The 20,249-nt window shown below is 37.0% G+C and overlaps 1 long non-coding RNA gene across 3 annotated transcripts in view; it reads right to left on the reverse strand.

Annotated features, from left to right (window-relative positions):
- The window catches only part of LOC145518618 (uncharacterized), a 356,357-nt gene that overhangs the window by 184,492 nt on the left and 151,616 nt on the right, over positions 1-20,249 (reverse strand). Inside the window, exons 3-5 of one of the 3 annotated variants that reach the window (XR_014063036.1) lie at positions 13,620-14,948; positions 12,821-12,969; positions 10,102-10,166 (exon numbers count right to left, since the gene is read on the reverse strand). The exons of 1 other annotated variant lie outside the window; for it this stretch is intronic. This is a non-coding gene — a long non-coding RNA (uncharacterized LOC145518618). The remainder of the gene's footprint in view (positions 1-10,101; positions 10,167-12,820; positions 12,970-13,619; positions 14,949-20,249) is intronic. One more of the 3 variants, XR_014063035.1, reaches the window with a different exon arrangement.

Here is a 20,249-nt window from a genome sequence, read left to right on the forward strand (position 1 = left end):
CTCCCACATTGCAGGTGGATCCTTTACCAGTTGAGCCACAAGGGAAGCCCAGAAAACATAAGGTAACCTGAAAAAGTATAGAAGAGTGATCTAAGTTATTGGAATCAGAGAAAGCTAGGCTTCAGGATGAACATGAGCTTGCCAGATGAGGAGCAGGAAAAAGGAAATTCCATATAGCAAAAGAGTGGGGAGAGACATAATGTCAAATTTTATGAATTACAAATTTTAATTTAATTAACATGACTGAAACTAGTGAGATAAGGAAAAAGTGCAGTGAGCTAAGACTGCAAATACAGGCAAAGACAAAAATGTGGTCTTGTTGGGCATGTTAAAGATTTTAAAGTGTTTATATTAAGTGTGTTGAGTTATTGAGTAACTAATGGGAAAATATAACATGCTAAATTTTAATTTTCAATTAGAGCACTACCTAGCAATATTTTAAAAAATGAAAGTTAGATAGAGGGGGAAAAAAGGAGTCTGTGTAAGGTAAAATTTAAATTTAAAATAAAACTTTTCCCTGTTGAAAATAAGGGAAAGAATATTAGTTCGCCTCTCTTCATCATCGACTCAATGGACAAGAGTTTGAGCAAACTCCAGGAGATAGTGAAGGATAGGGAATCCTGCCTGATTCTGGAGTTGCAAAGAGATGGACATGACTTAGGGACAGAACAACAACAACTTTTTTCTTAAATCGTTTATATTAGAAAACTTGTAATTATAAATTTTTTGTCTATCTCTTTGAAATGAATGTAAACTTTTAAAAAGCTAAATAAACCTCTTACCATTTTCACTACCCCAAATTATCTATCTCTTTTTAATGTTCTCATCAGGAAAAATAAAGCCTTTATCTCTCAGTTCACCTGGGCAGGCAGGAGCCTAATCTCTGCAGATGACTTGCTCGAAGTTGCAAAAGTACATCTTTCCTGTGGATAAAGACAATTCACTAACATAGATGACTGCTCCGATAGCCCACAGAATTTGTTGTTGTTGCTCAGTTGCTCAGCTGCACCTGACTCTTTGATCCCATGGACTACAGCATGCCAGGCTTCTCTGTCCTTCACTATCTCCTGGGGTTTGCTCAAACTCATGTCCATAGAGTCGATGACATCTAACCATCTCATTCTCTGTCACTCCATAGAATTTAGGATAAATTATTTGTGAAAAATGGTGTTATAAAGTCCTCTCCCTTGAGAACATATATGTAATGGGTAGTATCTTCATGGCTGTATTAAAGGGCAGAATTTCTTTTTGTCTCTTTGCAATCTCTTAATGCATTGCCTCTGATACATATCACATTTCAGTTCAAGGCATATTCAATAAACAACTTTTTTTTCTCTTCTACATTTGTGGAGAAGTTTTTTTAGATTGGGAAAAGATTCTGGGGTTTTTGTTTTGTTTTCAAACTTTTATTGAAAAACAGTTGATTTATAGGAAATCTTGCTTTTAATGATTTTTTCCCAGCAATTGAACCCCACCAGATCATACCTGACAGGTATTGATTAATGTCATTTCTCTGGTGCTTCAGATGGTAAAGAATCTGAATGTAGTGCGGGAGACCTGGTTTCAATCCCTGGATCAGGAAGATCCCCTGGAGGAGAGCATGGCAGCCCACTCCAGTATTCTAGCCTGGAGAATCCCCATGGACAGAGGAACCTGGTGGGCTACAGTCCATGGGGTCACAAAGAGTTGTACATGACTGAGTGACTAAGCACACCTCTAGAAGATAAAAGTCTTAAAACATTCCTTTATTCTGCTTCAGTCTCTGCTGGTTGTTTTCTAGGTTTGATACACCAACAGTCACTCGCAATATCTTTTGGCTGAACAATGTATCAGTTTCAATACATCTTTTCTCTACCATGATTTATTTTTACAAACAAATCAATAAATTAATAAACAGGTAAGTAATGAGTAAGTCATGTCTTTGCTTTCTAGTAGACATAACCTTCAGTGCTGGATATCAGTGTCGGGGGCTTGGGGAGTAGGGGTTGATAGTGTTGTAACTGTAAGAGGGATCCAGCTGCTCACCACTCAAAAGCCAATAAAGAGGCCAGCTTGGTGGAAAGGAAAATTTGCTTTATTTTGGGTGTTGGCAACCAGGAGGTAGGGCGGACTCTTGTCCAAAAGCTAACTCCTCCCCACTGAAAATTAGGGGGCTAGCGATTTTATAGGTTGAAGGAAGGGCCTACCTGTAGGAACCGTACAGTTGGCTCCAACAGTCATTTTGACATTGATCATCAATGGTCTGACTAGCATCATCCTGATTGTTTTAAGTACAATTAATTTTCAGTTCCTGGGCTTCCCTGGTGGTTCAGTTTTAAAGAATCTGCCTGCCAATGCATGAGATGCAGATTCAATCACTAGGTCAGGAAAATCCACTGGAAAAGGAAATGGCAGCCCACTTCAGTATTCTGGCCTGGGGAGTCCCATAGACAGAGAAGCTACAGTCCATGGAGTTGCAAAAAAGAGTCAGATACTGCTTAGCCACTAAACAACAATGACAACATCTTCAGTTCCAGGGTCAGTTTGTTTCCATTTCTTGAGGCCAATTCTTAGAATTGTGGCAGCTTATGCATGTCAACAAAGGTCCGTCTAGTCAAGGCTATGGTTTTTCCAGTGGTCATGTATGGATGTGATAGTTGGATTATAAAGAAAGCTGAGCGCCGAAGAATTGATGCTTTTGAACTCTGGTGTTGGAGAAGACTCTTGAGAGTCCCTTGGGCTGCAAGGAGATCCAACCAGTCCGTCCTAAAGATCAGTCCTGGGTGTTCATTGGGAGGACTGATGTTGAAACTGAAACTCCAATACTTTGGCCACCTGATGCGAAGAGCTGACTCACTGGAGAAAAGCGTGATGCTGGGAAAGATTGAAGGTGAGAGGAGAAGGGGAGGACAGAGGATGAGATGGTTGGATGGCATCACCGACTTAATAGACATGGGTTTGGGTGGACTCCAGGAGCTGGTGATGGACAGGGAGGCCTGGCGTGCTGTGATTCATGGGGTCACAAAGAGTTGGACACGACTGAGCGACTGAACTGATGCATGGCTACAGTCTGGTCATCACATAGTTACCTTCTCCACCTGGTGGGGGTTTCAGTGTCTATAAGACTGCTCACAAGATACGGCTCAGAATATTATCTCTAGCCCCTGAGAAGGAACTAAGGGCCTGTGACTATGCTTAATGACTAAACTATTATTATTTTGTCTCCTTTGACTGTTTTCCTTTGTTTTTGCATGTTCTCGCTTCTCTGTTTAAATTTCTTCTTTGGCTAAAGCTTTTCCACAGACAAAAGGCAGGCAGAGGACATGGGGGACAAGGACCATAGGTCATGCTCTGTTTCACTGACATGATTCTGCTTGAAGAATATACTTTATTATCTCTCTCCTGCCCTCCCTTTTCCCTGTATTTCTAACCCTGGTTCATTTACTCCTGAAAATAAACCTCTTTCTATTCAGTTCTCATCATATAAGAAACAAAGTGCTCTGATTTCATTCACCATATAATTCTTTTGTCTATTCTTTAGCTTCATATAAGCACAACTCATTTTAACTAGGTTCTTTTGCCAAAATCATGCCTTTTTAAATTGAGGTATAAATAACATTAAACATTCTACTGGTTTCAGATGTACAGCTAGAGATTTGATATTTGTATGTGTTACAAAATGATAATCACAATATGTTTAGGCAATATCCATCACTACACATAGTTGCATTATTTTCTCACAATGAGAACTTACAAGATCTACTCTGATAGGAACTTTCAAATACACAATGTAGTATTATTAACTCTATGGGTTCTCCAGGTGATGCAGTGGTAAATAATCTGACTACCAGTGCAGGAGACGCAAGAGATTTGGGTTCAATCGCTGGGTCAGGAAGATCCCCTGGAGTAGGATATGGCAACCTACTCCAGTATTCATGCGTGGAAAATCCCATGGACAGCGAAGCCAAGTAGGCTATAGTCCATGGGGTCTCAAAGAATCAGACATGACTGAACATATACGTATGCACACACATTATTAACTATAGTCACTATGCTGTATATTACAGTCCCAGGACTTACTCATTTTATGACTGGAAACTTGTACCATTTGACTGCCTTCACCAATGTTGTCCATTCTCCACCTCCCACCAACCTGTTCTCTGTATCTATGAGTTCAGAGGTTTTTTTTTTTTTTTTAATAAATTTATTTATTTTAGTTGGGGGCTAATTACTTTACAATATTGTAGTGGTTTTTGCCATACATTGACATGAATCAGCCATGGGTTTACATGTGTTCCCCATCCTGAACCCCCCTCCCACCTCCCTTCCCATCCCATCCCTCTGGGTCATCCCATTGCCCCAGCCCTGAGCATTTGTCTCATGCATTGAACCTGGAATGGTGTTCTGTTTCACATATGATAATATACATGTTTCAGTGCTATTCTCCCAGAACGTCCCACCCTCACCTTCCCCCTCAGAGTCCATAAGACTGTTCTATGCATCTGTGTCTCTTATTCTGTCTCGCATATAGGGTTATCATTACCATCTTTCAAATTCCATATATATGCATTAGTATACTGTATTGGTGTTTTTCTTTCTGGCTTACTTCACTCTGTATAATGGGCTCCAGTTTCACCCATCTCAATAGAACCGATTCAAATGTATTTTTTTAATGGCTGAGTAATATTCCATTGTGTATATGTACCACAGCTTCCTTATCCATTCGTCTGCTGATGGACATCTAGGTTGCTCCCATGTCCTGGCTATTGTAAACAGTGCTGTGATGAACATTGGGGTACACGCGTCTCATTCAATTCTGGTTTCCTCGGTGTGTATGCCCAGCAGTGGGATTGCTGGGTCGTATGGCAGTTCTATTCCCAGTTTTTTAAGGACTCTCCACGCTGTTCTCCATAGTGGCTGTACTAGTTTGCATTCCCACCAACAGTGTAAGAGGGTTCCCTTTTCTCCACACCCTCTCCAGCATTTATTGCTTATAGACTTTTGGATAGCAGTCATTCTGACTGGTGTGAAATGGTACCTCATTGTGGTTTTGATTTGCATTTCTCTAATAATGAGTGATGTTGAGCATCTTTTCATGTGTTTGTTCAGATGTTTTAAGTGTTTCAGATTTCACATACAGATGATGAAACAAATTTTATATTTTAAGACAAGGCAAAAAATCAAACATTAAATCCTTTTGGTGTGTTTGTTTGGGTCTCTTCCTTCCCTCTGTAATGTGCAGTGCACATCTGCATCACAGAGCTCCTGAAGATGGGAGTGCCTGCTCAACATAAACATCATCTTTTTTTTTTTTCTTTCTTTTGATGATAGCAATGCAACTTCTCAAAAGAATAATGCTCTTTCCCAGCTCTGTATGTTGTCATGGTGCCTTGCTGCTGGCTTTGCACATGCCTTACCTAGACTACACAGCCTTGGTGAATTTTCTGTAAAATATCGTTTTGCCATTCTGATGCACAGTCCTTGGTCTCAAAAATGTATATGACTGTGCTTAGGACTTCTAACAGGTGGAACAGTTCTCAGAACTTTCTCAGAATCTGCTTCCCAGGTCATAACCTTCAGTTTGGCTCAAATATCAATAAAATTCCTTTTCTTAACTTTATTATTAATTAAATTGTTATCAAAGTAAGAAAAACAAAAAACTAACAAGTGTTGATAAGGATAGGGGAAAAATGGAACCCTTGTGAACTATGGGTGCGAATGTAAATTGGTACTGGAATACAGGATGGAGGATCCTCTAGAAATTAAAAAATAGATCTACCATATGATCCAACAAGTCTACACCTGGATATGTATCTGAAGGAAACAAAAACACTCACATGAAATACACCCTCATTTTTCTTGCAGCGTTATTTACAGTAGGCAAGACATAGAAGCAACATGAGTCCTTTGGTGGATAAATGGATTAAGAAAATAGAAAATAGAACAGAATATTATTCAGCCTTAAAAAAGAAGGAAATCTTGCCTTTTGCAACAACATGGATGAAAGTTGAAGGCATTATGCTAAGTGAAATGAGTCAAAGACAAATACAGTATGAGCTCACCTGTATGTAGAATCTGAAACAATAATATTTTTGAGATCTACCCATGTTGCTGTATTTATTAGCTTCTTTTTGTTTTTATTGCTAAGGAATATACAATTGTATGAATCCAGTTTAATTGAACTTGATGGGTGTTTGGGTTATTTACAGTTTGAGGCACTTATGAAGAAAGAACATTTTTGTACAAGTATTATTGTAGGAATGTTTTTATAGGTTTTGTGCAAATATATAGAAGTAAAAGTTTGGGGTCATAGGGTAGTTGGATTTTTAAATTTATACAGAACTTCCAAATAATTTTACAAAGCAATGTATCATTTTACACTGTCCCTAGTAAAGTAGAAGAGTTCCATATATATCCTTCACAATATTTGATATTGTTAAACACAGGCTAGTGGATATGAAATAATATCACATTATGGTTTTAATTTGCATTTTATGGACAATGATGCTGCTGTGTTCTTTTTCATATTCTTACTGACTATAAAAATATCAGTTCAAATAAACATTTTACATTGGATTATCTTTCTATTACTGACTTTTAATTAATTTTATATATTCTAAAAATTAACATATTATATGCACAGAAAATATGTTTTCACTATCTATATTTACCTTTATCAAGTTCTTAATGGTATATTTTCATGAGCTAACATTTATTTAAATAATTCTAATTTAGCACTGCTTATTCAGAGTTAGTTTTGTCTATGAAATCTTTGCTTACCCCAAAGTTGTGCAGGCTTTCTCCCATATTTGTGTCTGCTAAATCATTTCAGTAGTGTCCGACTCTTGGCAACCCTATGGACTATAGCCCCCCCAAGGCTCCTCTGTCCATGGGATTGTCCAAGTAAGAACACTAGAGTGGGTTGCCATATCCTCTTCCAGAGGACCTTCCCCACTCAGAGAGCAAACTCGAGTGTCCTATGTCTCCTGCATTGGCAGGCAGTTTCTTTACCACTAGCTCTACCTGAAAAGCCCTCTCCTACATACTAAAGGTAAAATTTTAAGCTTTGTATTTGTCTTTAACCTTGATTTAATTTTTGAGGATTGTGTGAGACAGGGGTCAAAGCTCACTCTTTGTCTATTAAGTTTATCCATTTAGTCCAACACTCAGTTCAGTTCAGTCGTTCAGTCATGTCCGACTCTTTGTGACCCCATGGCCTGCAGCACGCCACCTCCCTGTCCATCACCAACTCCTGGAGTTTACTCAAACTCATGTCCACTGACTCAGTGATGCCATCCAACCATCTCATCCTCTGTCTTCCCCCTCTCCTCCCACCTTCAATCTTTTCCAGCATCAGGGTTTTTTCAAATGAGTCAGCTCTTCGCATCAGGTAGCTAAAATCTACTGTTTAAAATATTAAATTTGCTAATATTTTGTTAAGAATTTTTCCAAGGAGTTATATAATATTCTTTTTTGCATGTAATTTTCTGGTCTTATAATTTCTTCTTCAGATTTTGATATCATTATCCTGGGTTAAATCTTATAAAATGAGGTGAGAAGAGTTTAGTCTTTTATTTTAAAAAGAGTTTCTGTAGTATTGATACTTTTTTCTTTCTTAAATGTTTAATAGAATCATCAGTGAAGCTATACAGGTCTAATGGCTTTTTTTTAATTTACTGATATTCCAATTCAAAATTTCTGACAACAAAATCTTTTCTTAAAATAGATTTGAGCAACTCAGATTGTTTAGTGCTTTGTGTGTTGATTTGGTCTATTTTTATTCTACTTTCCTTTAAGAGTTTATAAGACATGCAGAATTATGTCCTTTTTCACATTTCTGGTATTACTTATACATGCTTTACTTTTTAAAAATTGTTCAGCCTCTCTATATGCTTACAGATTGTATTACTTTTCAAATAATAGATTTGACCTAATTTCTCTCTATATTTATTAATTTTAATTTCATTTATTATAATTTCTTTATGTCAATTAGTAAAACTTCCCTTCTAATTACTTCAGGCTTAGTTTACTTTGTTTTTCCTACTCTCTATACATGGAAACTTATTCATTTAATTTGAAAAAATATTTTTATATGAGCAGTTAAAGCTATAGTATCCTCCTTAACACTGGTTTAAATTGCACTAACTTTGAATTTTTCTTTCCATTGTCATTCAATTTGACAAATTTTTAATTTTCCCTATGATTTTCTCTTTGACCATTTATTATTCAGATTTTTCTAATTTGTTTTTTTCCCCCAGATTTCTTCATGTCAATTATTTCTAATTTAATTCTGCTGTGGTTAAATACTACATTTTAAAAATTTAATGAATAATTGCTTCAAAGTCTATCATATAATTTTTGAGGGGAACATTACATTTCCAGTAGCACATCACATTTACAGTATATCTTCTGTAGTTTTAGCTGCAGTGATAAAAAATGTCAATTAGTTCAAGTTAAATATTAAATATATATTTTAATTTTTGTGTCTACATGTTCTGCCAACTACATAGAAGAATGATGAAGTCTCCAATTGCTAACATGAGTCAAATCTGTTAGATTTGCTTCTTGTGTTTTTAGCCCTGCTATTAAATAAATGTACATTTTCATTGGTTATATCTCCTAGGAAAATAACTCTTTTGTAAATATAAACTGTTCCTCTCTCTTCTGGTAATATTTATTTTCTTGAAAGTCACTTTTTCTGATAATATTTCCATCCTAGTATCCTTATGACTATAATTTGATAAATTTATTTTATTGCTTTACTCTCAATCTCTCCGTGTGTTTGTAGTCAGTGTGTACATCTTTAGATAGCAGAGAGTCACATCAAGTTTGTTTTTTATCCTATCAATCAATTTCCACCTCTTCTACCATGGTAGTTCACATACACGTAATTATTGATATGGTTTTATTCAAATGTCAACTATTGCTATATGGTCTTTGTTCTACTAGCCTCATCTTTTTTTTTTTTAATGGAAGAAATAATGCAACACTTAGTCCCTTAGACTTTCACTATTTCCACCAGTGTTGTCTCCTCATCTTCCTGCTCCATGTGGAGGATCTAGCAGAGGGTTTCCCACATTCTAGCACTGGGATGACCCAGAGGGATGGGATGGGGAGGGTGGGGGGGGGTTCAGGATGGGGAACACATGTAAACCCATGGCTGATTCATATCAATGTATGGCAAAAACCACTACAATATTGTAAAGTCATTAGCCTCCAACTAAACTAAATAAATTAAAAAAACAAAATAAAGGTGACACAAACTAAAAAAAAATAAAATAAATATCCTCCAAATAGTAACAACAACAAAAAAGAAGTAGAAAAGGTGTCTCGATGGAATTACCACTTGAAAGAGGGTCACCAGATTAAGAAACAACTGCATTGGAATTTGTGTGAATAAGAATCCTTTGAGTGAATGTGAAGCCGCTGAGACTCGGGGGCTGTGCTAGTATTATTTTCCCTAGCACGTTACTAACCACATTATAAACCCAGTTACTTTAAAAATGTTATTTCCTTTGAGGTGAACCTAAAGCATTCCTTTACTATTTCCATCTAGCTTACAACTTCACGCATCTGCCCAAAGGCCTATTTCTTCTTTGTCTTCAAAATTTATATCAAGGTGTGTTTTTAATTTATTTCCCTAAATATAACGCAAAGTTGAATTTTCAAAATTATTTTCAAGTGTGCTAACCATTTGGAAACAATGTTTTCACAACTACTGCATATAATAGTGGTATTTTAAAGTGGTGTGAGGTGCAAATACTGTGGTCTTGTGTTGAAGATTGCTTCTAGCATCTATTTACATATAGTACTATTATTATTCTGTTTCAAAAATTTCTTACAAATGTAAAAAAAGATAAGTGAGGCTTATAAGATATTTCAAAAGATAACCTCACTATATTCTTCATTCCTTGATAAACTGATAACTCCATCTGTCTGAAAATTATATCCAATCTCCTTTAGAAATACAAAGCATAGTTGTTGAGATTTCCCTGTACTCAGACTTCTGTAAAGTAATAAGGTCGTCTTTCAGAAAACTCCGCCATAAAACTTTTTCCTACTGTTTGAGTGTCCACAAAAATATATTTATTGAAACATAAGAGAAAATAATAAGTGTTCTACCTGTTAAGACCCTTAATTTGAAGTAAAGCTAATGCAGATTCAAGCTGTCTTCTGTCATTTAATGCCTGTGTGATTTAAGAGAATTTGTTAATTTTGGGTCTCTCACTTGTGTAGCAGAAACAAAAATAAAACAACTATTTGTGTGAGGTTATAAAAACATGTGAATCTAAGATATTTATATAATTCCTAGAATATATAAATAGGCAATTCATGATTACTATGATTATATTTTATGAACATTTTTTTAATTTGCATAAAAATATGTAATTGAAATTAGCTGTAAATTGAACAAGAGCTCAGATTCATTTTTCCCCAGCACAAGGGAAAAACGATCTGTTACAAATGAGTATAAAGTCTCTACCGTTTCTAAATAGCCTTGCTGCCAATAATGTAACACAAAAACAACAATATTAAAATATGTGCAATGAGTTAATTAAATGGGTTGAATTCATTGTGGATACATAAATAGCTCTGTCTTTCAGTTGGTTATCTCAAATCACCCTTTTCCACTCCTATGATGTCACCTTGGGCAGATCTTAAAGCTGTCTGGCCAGTCTGAGGTACTGCAAAACTTTTTCTAGCACAAAGTTAAACTCGAGTCTCACCCTTATTTATAATTTTTCCCTCCTCAAGTCAGGTAACAGATTTGAGACTGGCAGTACCTGAATAGGTGTATATTCACCATAACTCTCTCCATCTTCCGCCTTTTACAGAGTTCACTGAGAGGAAGGGAAACAACGAGAGAGGTATGGCTTCTCTGGTGGCTCAGATGCTAAAGAATCTGCCCGCAATGCAGGAGACCCGGTTCCATCTCAGGGTCGGAAAGATCCCCTGGAGAAGGCAAGGGCTGCCCACTCCAGTATTCTTGCCTGGAGAATCTCATGGACAGAGGAGCCTGGCAGGCTGCAGTCCATGGGGTCACAAAGAGTCGGACAGGACTGAGCAACTAACACTTTCGTGATACACAGAATAACAGCCTCCCAAACATGCCCACATCCAGATTCTCAGATCGCAAGACAATAAGCCTTACATGACAAAAGGTATTTTGCAGATGTGACTGAGGTGACAGACTGAAATGAGATTGCCCTGGATTGTCTGAGTGGACCCAATCTAATCAAATGAGTCAAATAAGCAGAGAAAGTTTCCCAGCTGTGATCAGAGATGCCCTGAAGGAATAAGGTCGGAGAAACAATATGAGGATTTTATGCCCAGTTCCTGGTTCTGAGATGCAAGGTATTATGTGAGAAGGCTGCACAAATGCTTCTAGGAGAAATGGGCTGCCTCCCACCGACTGCAGGCAAGGAATCAGAGTCCTCAGATTGCTGAACAGAACTGAATTATGCCAATGTGTGAATGACCGAGAAGATAGATTCTCTTCTAGCCTCCAGTACAGTCTGTTGACACCTCAATTTCAATCTGGTGAAATTCATAAGGGTTTCTGATCTGTATAACTGTAGGATAATAAATATGTGTTGTTTTAAGTCACTGAATATGAAATAATTGTTATAGCAGCAATAGAAAACAAAGGATAATGAATACAGCTCATGCTCTTTATAATTCTCTGTACATCGAGCATCCAAATTCTGGACTGCCTGGGGATGCATTTGTGAGTTTTCAGAGTCCTCAATGGTGGTCTGTTCTTCAGAGCTCGCTGACATCCTGCAGTATTAGGCAGAAACTTCTTGACCATAGTCCTTCAACTCATTCCAGAGTAGTATACTGGATTTATGGAGCCCCTCACACTTGTTGGCTGCTTTCTTGAGAAGTCTCATCAAAATTATTTGAACCTGGGTATTTCCTAATATAGCCATTTTATCTACAGGCAACTCTGAACTGCTCAGCCCTTGATAAACCAGGGGTAGAGAGGCTGCCTGAGCTCCAGTGATGCACTCTTGCTTTTCCACATGGGAATAGTTGGTGTCACATAAAGGTGAGGAACAGGTGGATAAAAGAAATGTCAAGACGAGTAGCTCTCATAGACTTACAAAATCTATGCTTCCCTTTCCTGAAAAACTCTGTTTCTTATGTAGGCTAGTTTCAGGGAGTTAGAGTGGGTACTGCTCACTAATTTGAGTTTACATCTTATGTTAACTTAGAAATACCTTTCTTTATCTTCAGTGCCCATTTTTCTCAAACTATATATATAGTTGTTGCTTATTTGCTAAGTTGTGTCCGACTCTTTGTGACCCTGTGGACCATACATAAACCTGCCAGGTTCCTCGGTCCATGGGATTTTCCAGGCAAGAATACCTGAGCTGGTTGCGATTTCCTTCTCCCAGGGGATCTTCCCAACCCAGGACTCTAACCTGTGTCTCCTTCATCTCCTGCACTGGCAGACGGATTCTTTACTCCTGAGCCACCTAGGAAGTATATATATATATATATGCATTTAACATCATTATATTAGTATTGATTTTTATATATTTTAAAGCTAAAAATTATAAAGTTAATGTAAATTAGATATAGTTATCTGATTACATTTTTGTTTTATTTTTTGTATTCTCCTTAGTTTTCTCAATGGCTACACAGGCTAGGAGTAGATGCTGCCACTGAACACTGGCAGTGAAACACTAATATGAAACCCAGTTCTCTCCCTGGCATCTTATTCTGCAAGCCCTTCCTCTAGTTAACAAAAACAAGAATATCCAGTGGCTTTCCCTAGCTTCAGAGATGGGATACTAAAAATTGTCAGGTGTCTTCAGGGACAACACAGACTTACTGAAGGAGGAGTTAGAAAATCAAAACCATAGTTGTCTCCTTGAAGCAGAGCCGTATGAATGCAAGCACCATTGGAATCTGACAAGCAATTTTCACATTTTCATTAACAGAAAAAGTTCTCAATTTGTAGGGAAAGGCCTTTCCGGGAAGCTGGAAAGAATGAAAAGAACATGGATTATATGAATCAAAGTGATAGGAGCTACCATTTTAGGCTTAGACAAATCTCTTTTGTCCATGATACTCCTGGCTTGTATACCATATCACAGAAAATGAAAAAAGAGTCACTCAAAGAAAGCTGAGTCCAGGTTTTCACAAATTCTTCACATGAGCTTTTCTCTTTGGCATAAACGAGAGAACTCACATAAATATTACTCATACATCTATTTATTATAAAAATTGAATTGTTAAGCTCTTTTTTCATTGTCTACTACTATAAGACGACTACAATAGAACTCAGTAATACAATTTTCAAAGACCATAATAAACTTGTCACATGAATGGATGATGTAAAAATTCCATTTCATTGGCTTTAAGATTTTCATAAGTTTCTTGGCTAGGAAGAAACCAATATTAGCACTGCTGGGAATCAAACTCCCTACTTGAAAGAACAGTAGAAATAGTGGCAAAGACTGTGGAAAGATTGAACATGAAAGGGAAAGATTTAGAGAATCAATCAACAGGAAACTATCCAACATTCTCTCCCCGAGGAGAAACCAGCATATAAACCTGTTGTCTTTATTGCCTAGCTTGGAGCAGCACTCTCAGTAGGTTGAAACTTTGTTTACTTTTTTGATTCTTACCATCTTTCTACCTGCAGCTAATTCCTGGCAGGATGCCATCAGGGTATTTAAACCCTTTTAGATCTCTGCCAAAAGAGAAAGAGCAGTTGATTGTGTTGAAATAGATATCATCAAGACACCTTTCGTGTGAAACAAGACTGGAAACATGCAGGGATGAAAAATAAGTAATTTGTGAGGGAAAAAAATGACAAATTTTCAAGGTTCTGTAATTTGTAGTCCTTAAGAATAACTTAATAATGTCTATATAATTAAGGTTATGTTAGGCTAAATTTGAATAATGGAGCATTAAGGCTTTAAGCATCATGGAAAAAATCATGAAATAGTTTCTCATTCTTTTGCTAGTTTTCTACACAATAATTAAGATATGTTAAAACAGTCCTTTATATATATATGTGTGTAAATAAACATATACATATATATGGAAATGAGGCATTGTTACTCTAAGAAAGCCAAACCTATTGCCCTATATGAACCTGTGCTATTGTTCCGCTATAATAAAGTTTAAAAATTATTCACACTGCACTTCAATATCCAAAAAAATTAAGAGTTTGCTTTTTTTTTCCTATGATGCAAATATTTTTTTGTGACACCAACACTCCAGACAACTCCTTGCTGGCAGTGGTAGAACTTATAAAATTAGCAATTAACTATGTCTGAAGGCTTTTCAGTTGAAAAAATGTATCCTTTCAGTTTAAACAATACTTTTCATATAAATGGTAGACATTTTCAACTCCTTCAGATCTTGCAAAGATTTGGTCTAAGTCATATACTGCTCCCTCTTATAGTATTAAACCAATGCTTAATCTTAATGACTATATTTGTTCCTTTTGTTCACAGAGCAACACATTAGTCTCCGATCTGGATTTACAAAAAGAGTTTTCCTTTTTCTTTCAGGAACATTGTCTTGTAAAGGGATCAAGAAAGTCACAACCAATCAATAATATCTTATTCTAGGTGATATATATGTTCTTTTCTTGAGTTCCCTCTTGAAGAAAGACACTAAGCAATTGATTTAAGGGCAGAGGTGGGGTAATTTAAAGTTATCAGCTAAATGTGTTCACTGTAGTGCCTGCATGCTCAGTCACTCTTTCGTGTCTGACTCTTTGGGACCCCATGGACTGTATCCTGCCAGGCTCCTCTGTCCATGGAAATTTCCAGGCAAGAATACTGGAGAGGGTTGCTATTTCCTCTTCCAGGAGATCTTCATGACCCAGGGATTGAACCCGAGTCTCCTGCATCTCCTGCATTGGCAGGTGGATTCTTGACCACTGAGCCACTGAGAAGCCTATTCAATGCAGTATATTCCATTGTAATCCTCTTTTTCTCATCCTGAACAAAAGGAAATAAAAACATTGTTAAGTTTAAAAAATATTGTTCTATTCTATCCCAGAAACGGGGGAGGTGTTAAAAATAGTACATAATACAGCCTATATAACACTAGGAAAAAAATAAGAGTATTTAAATTCAATTATTTTTACTGTACTTCAAAGAAGATCTATTTCATGTGGGTCTTAATAGCTATTTAGGAAAAAATATAGATCTAGTAGATGAATACAAATAATATGGCCACTGGAGTACTTATCCACCTTTTAATCGTTTACTGAAGTTTGGTATTTTATTTTCAAAGCAGAGATGTTCTTATGGCAGAGGTTATGGGGGCAAAATGTAAAGAAGGAATGTGATATGTTTTCATTTAAATCATATGTGTAAGGACTTTGGGTTGAAGATGGCAGAGTAGGAAGATCCTGAGCTCACCTCCTTCCATTATCATTGCTGATCACTCACTAAGTCATGTCTGACTCTTTGTGACCCCATGGACTGCAGCATATGAGGCTTCCCTGTCCTTCATCATCTCCCAGAGTTGATTCAGTGATGCTATCTAACCATCTCATCCTCTGCCACCCCCTTCTCCTGCCTTCAGTCTTGCCCAGCATCAAGGTCTTTTCCAATGAGACTACTCTTCTCATCAGGTAGCTAAAAGTATTGGAGCTTCAGTTTCAGCATCAGTCCTCCAAATGAACATTCAGGATTGATTTCCTTTAGGATGGACTGGTTTGATCTCCTTGCTATCCAAGGGACTCTCAAGAGTCTTCCCCAGCATCACAATTTGAAACCATCAGTTCTTCAGCACTCAGTCTTCTTTATGGTCCAAGTCTCTCATCCATACATGACTACAGGAAAATCCATAGCTTTGACTATACAGACCTTTGTTGGCAAAGTGATGTCTTTGGTTTTTAATACTTTGTCTAGATTTTTCATGGCTTTTCTTCTAAGGAGCAAGCATCTTCTAGTTTTGTGGCTGCGTTCCAGTCCATTTTAGTTCACTGATTCCTCATACGTCAGTGTTCACTCTTGCCATCTCCTGCTTGACCATGTCCAATTTACCTTGATTCAGGGACCTAACATTCTAGGTTCTTATATAATATCCTTCTTTATAGCATCGGACTTTACTTTCACCACCAGAAGTACCCCAAACTGAACCGAGCCACTTCATTCTTTCTGGAGCTATTAACAATTGCCCTCCACTCTTCCCCAATGGCATATTGGACACCTTCTAAACTGGGGGACTCATCTTTTGATGTCATATCTTTTTGCCTTTTTCATACTGTTCATGTTCACGGGGTTCTTGTGGCAAGAATATTGGAGTCGTTTGCCATTCCCTCCTCCAATGGACCACATTTTGTCAGAACTCTTCACTCTGACCCATCCATTTTGGGTTGCCCTGCATGGCCTGGCTCATAGCTTCATTGAGTGATGCAAGCCCCTTCACCACGACAAGGGTGTGATCCCTGAAGAGGCACCTCTTCCCATAGGCACACCAAACCTACAACTACGTATTGAACCACTATTTCTGAGAACCACCTGAAGACCAGAAGAACTGCTCTTTTACAATTAAGGCTATAAAGAAAAGGCCACACTGAGATGGTTGGAAGAAGCAGAGAGGTGTACCACCTGAGGAGTAACATTTCAAGCCCCGTGTTGAGCTCCCCATCCCAGGAGACCTATATTGCAATGATGAGCCCTCATAACATCTGACTTTGAAAACCAGTAGAGCTCATGTTTGGGTGAGAGAGCTATGCAAAACCGAGACACTGAGACTCTGTTCTTAAAGGGCTCACATGCAAACTCACTTTCTCCAAGCTCTAGGGAAGAGGCAGCAACCTAAAAAGCACCCGGGTCATACAAGAAGAAGATCCACTGACTAATTTTAGGGCATATGCCGGAAGGGAAGACAGCACATGGAATGAAAGGACTGGTGGAGCCTTTTTTGTTTTTTTGACTTTTCTTCTACCTTGTAGGTCTGGCACTGGCAGTAGGCATTTCTTTCATTCTCCATCAACCTAGCTAACACTATGCGTCCTACCTTGCCATTTTGCTTTGTGACTAGAACCACCCAAACCACTTATTCAGTCCAACTGTATATCACCCATCCAGTGGGTGGCCCCAGTTGAAACTGGTGGTCCTCCGAACAGGTGCTCCTGAAACAAGTCCACATATGAGCACACCCTCCTCCAAAGCCATGGTTGGGCCTGTGGTCAATCATACCTGGGGCCAGCCCCAGACATCAGCAAACCTGCAGCAGTTGCAGCTGGGGTCATAGACAGACAGACCAGGGACAAGTGCCATCTAGCAGTGAGCTCAGAGCAAACAAAGCTCAACCACAACAGGATGGCACACGCAGACCACACATAAAATACCCCTGGGGTACTTGGCTTTGGACCCCATGGGACACCTTCTACATAAGGACACTGTTTCAAGACCCGGATATGTAGCTAATACACCGAGTATGTTGAAACAAAAACAGAGACTTAGAAAAATGAGAAAACAAGGGAATAACTTCCAAATGAAATTAGAAGCCAAAACTTCCCAAAAAGAACTAAACTAAATGGAAACAAGTAATTTACTTCATAAAGAAATCAAAGTAACAGACATAAAAGCGCTCAGTGAACTCAGGAGAAGAAAGGGTGAACTCAGTGAGACTATCAACAAAAAGACAGAATTAAAGAAAAGAAAAATCAGACTGAAAAATACAGTAACTGAAATTTTAGAGTATCCTAGAGGGCTTTTAACAAGCAGATTGCAGGATACAAAAGAATGGATCAGCAACTGGGAAAACAAGGTAGCGAAATTCACCTAATTACAACAGTAAAATAATAAAATAAAACAAAACAAAAATGAGGATAGTTTAAGGGATTCCTAGACTAAGATAAACCATATTTATATTAACATTATAGGAATTCTTGAAGGAGAAAAGAGAAAGTGACAGAAAAAAATATGTGAAGAAATAATGACTGAAAATTTCCCTAACCTGGGGAAGGAAATAGATATCCAAGTCCAGGAAGTACAGAGAATCTCAAATAATATGCATACAAAGAAGCCCACACTAAAGCACTTTATAATTAAATTTGCAAAAATTAAATATAAAGAGAAAATCTTAAAAGCAGCAAGAAAGAAGCAAGTAGTTACATACAAGTGTCCCCCCATAAGACAATCAGCTGACTTTTCAGCAGGTGTAACTATACTTAAATCAAACAAAACAGATTTTAAGACAAAAAGAGTAATGAGACAAAGGAGGTCGTTACATGACGATCAGGGTGTCAATACATCAAGACATATAATAATTGTAAATATATGTGCACTCAACATTTAAGCATCTAAATATATTAGGTAGATATTAACAGATTTGAAATAGACAACAACCTAGCAATCCTACTTCTTGTTATATATTCAAAAATAAAAACAGGATCTAAAGGAGATATTTTCATCCCCATGTTCATTAAAGCATTATTCACAATAGCCATATGGAAACCACCTGCCAATGGGCGAATGAATAAAGAAAATTTGCTATATATACATATGATGGAATATTATTGAGCAATGAGAAAGAAGGAAATTCTGTCATTTGCAACAATGTGAATGAACCTGGAGGGCATTATGTGAGGTGAAATAAGTCAGAGAAAGACAAATACTGCATGAGGTCACTACTATATGGAATCTAAAAAAGGTGAACTTATAGAAACAAATATCAGAGTTGTGGTTATCAGAGACCAGAGGCTTGGGGAAAATCGTGAGATGTTGGTTAAACGGTACAAAGTTCCAGATATAAGATAAATAAGTTCTGAGGATCTAATGGTGTTCATAATTAATGATAGTGTGATTTATACAGTTGACCCTTGAAAAACTTGGTTTGACTGCATGGGTGCACTTATACTTGGGTTCTTAAAACACATATACATATTACAGTTCTATATAATCTGAGGTTGGTAGAATTCATAGATGCAGAATTGCTAACACAGAAGGCCAACTGTAAAGTTTTATGTGGACTTTCAACTGTGTGGGGCCTCAGTGTCCCCAACTTTGTGCTGGTCAAGGGCCAACTATATTTAAAAGTTGTTTAGAGAGTATATCTTAAATTCTCTCATTTTAGAAAGGAAATGGTTATTATGTGACATGATGTATACAGTAGCTAGTACTATAGGGGTAATCATTTTACAACTTATGTATCTCAGATCAGCATGCTTAAATTTTAAACTTACACAATGTTATATGTCAATTATGTCTCAATAAAGATGAGAAAAATTGTCAAAAATTAGAAATTAAAATAGAATAGCATCCCATTACCATAAGATAATCAACAAGTAGTTTATTTTCTTCTATTCTATTTTCCCTCTGTGTTTGCCACAAAAATTTACTTCTTCTACCAAGATCTGTTTCCTGTCATTAGCCTCATAGAATGTTTCAAAAATTATGCTCCATGTGTCTTAATGGGCATATAATTTCCATTTAGGTTGATGAAACAATTTGGGAATAAGATGGTTTCAGAACATTGTGAATGTAATTGATACCACTATATTGTATAGTTAAAGCGCTAAAAATGATAAATGTAATGTTATATATATATTTTTACAACAATAAAAAGTATATAAAAATCAATCGGGCATTTCTTAATTAAACATAAAGTCAATGTTTATGAATCAATATTACAAATATTATAATTCTAATATGCATAGATAGTATGATCCAGACTTGATAATGGGAAACTGATTATATTGAGAAAATGGCTTGATTATTATATTTTCTCATAAATGAAATCAGTAGAGGTTTCTTCCCAAATTTCTCCTTGATAGGAATAGTTCTTGTAGCTGGGTCATTTGAGATGGGTTGTTATATCTCCTAAGGGCATCAAGGTTTAATGCCACCTCTTTCACCTTCCTCAGAAGTGTTTCAAGGATATGCATGGTTCACTCAGTGTAATGATCTGGGACAATGGGAATGTGCACATCCTGTTTTGTAGCTGCCTGCAAATGAGGCATTCATGAGTATTTTGATATTCATGAGTAAAATGAGCCAAGTACCACCATTTCCCTTCTTACAGAAAGCTTCTACTTATAAATAGAGTCAATTCAGACATGTATTTTAATATACTGTATACGTGTCCTGAATCTACTTTAAAAGGTGAACGCCAAGCAGAATAATTTCCTAGCATTATATCTTAATCAAGACTTATTGATTTTTTTCTACTTTAAAGCATTTTAGTGGCTTACTGTCAATATACCAATGAATCTGATATTGCCAGCTACCATTATGCTATGAAAGAAATATAGATTAGGAAATAATTATATAATTGCT

This window comes from Giraffa tippelskirchi, chromosome 8, assembly GCF_054371585.1.
Source record: "Giraffa tippelskirchi isolate mGirTip1 chromosome 8, T2T-mGirTip1v1.2.pri, whole genome shotgun sequence".
Lineage (NCBI taxonomy): Eukaryota > Metazoa > Chordata > Mammalia > Artiodactyla > Giraffidae > Giraffa > Giraffa tippelskirchi.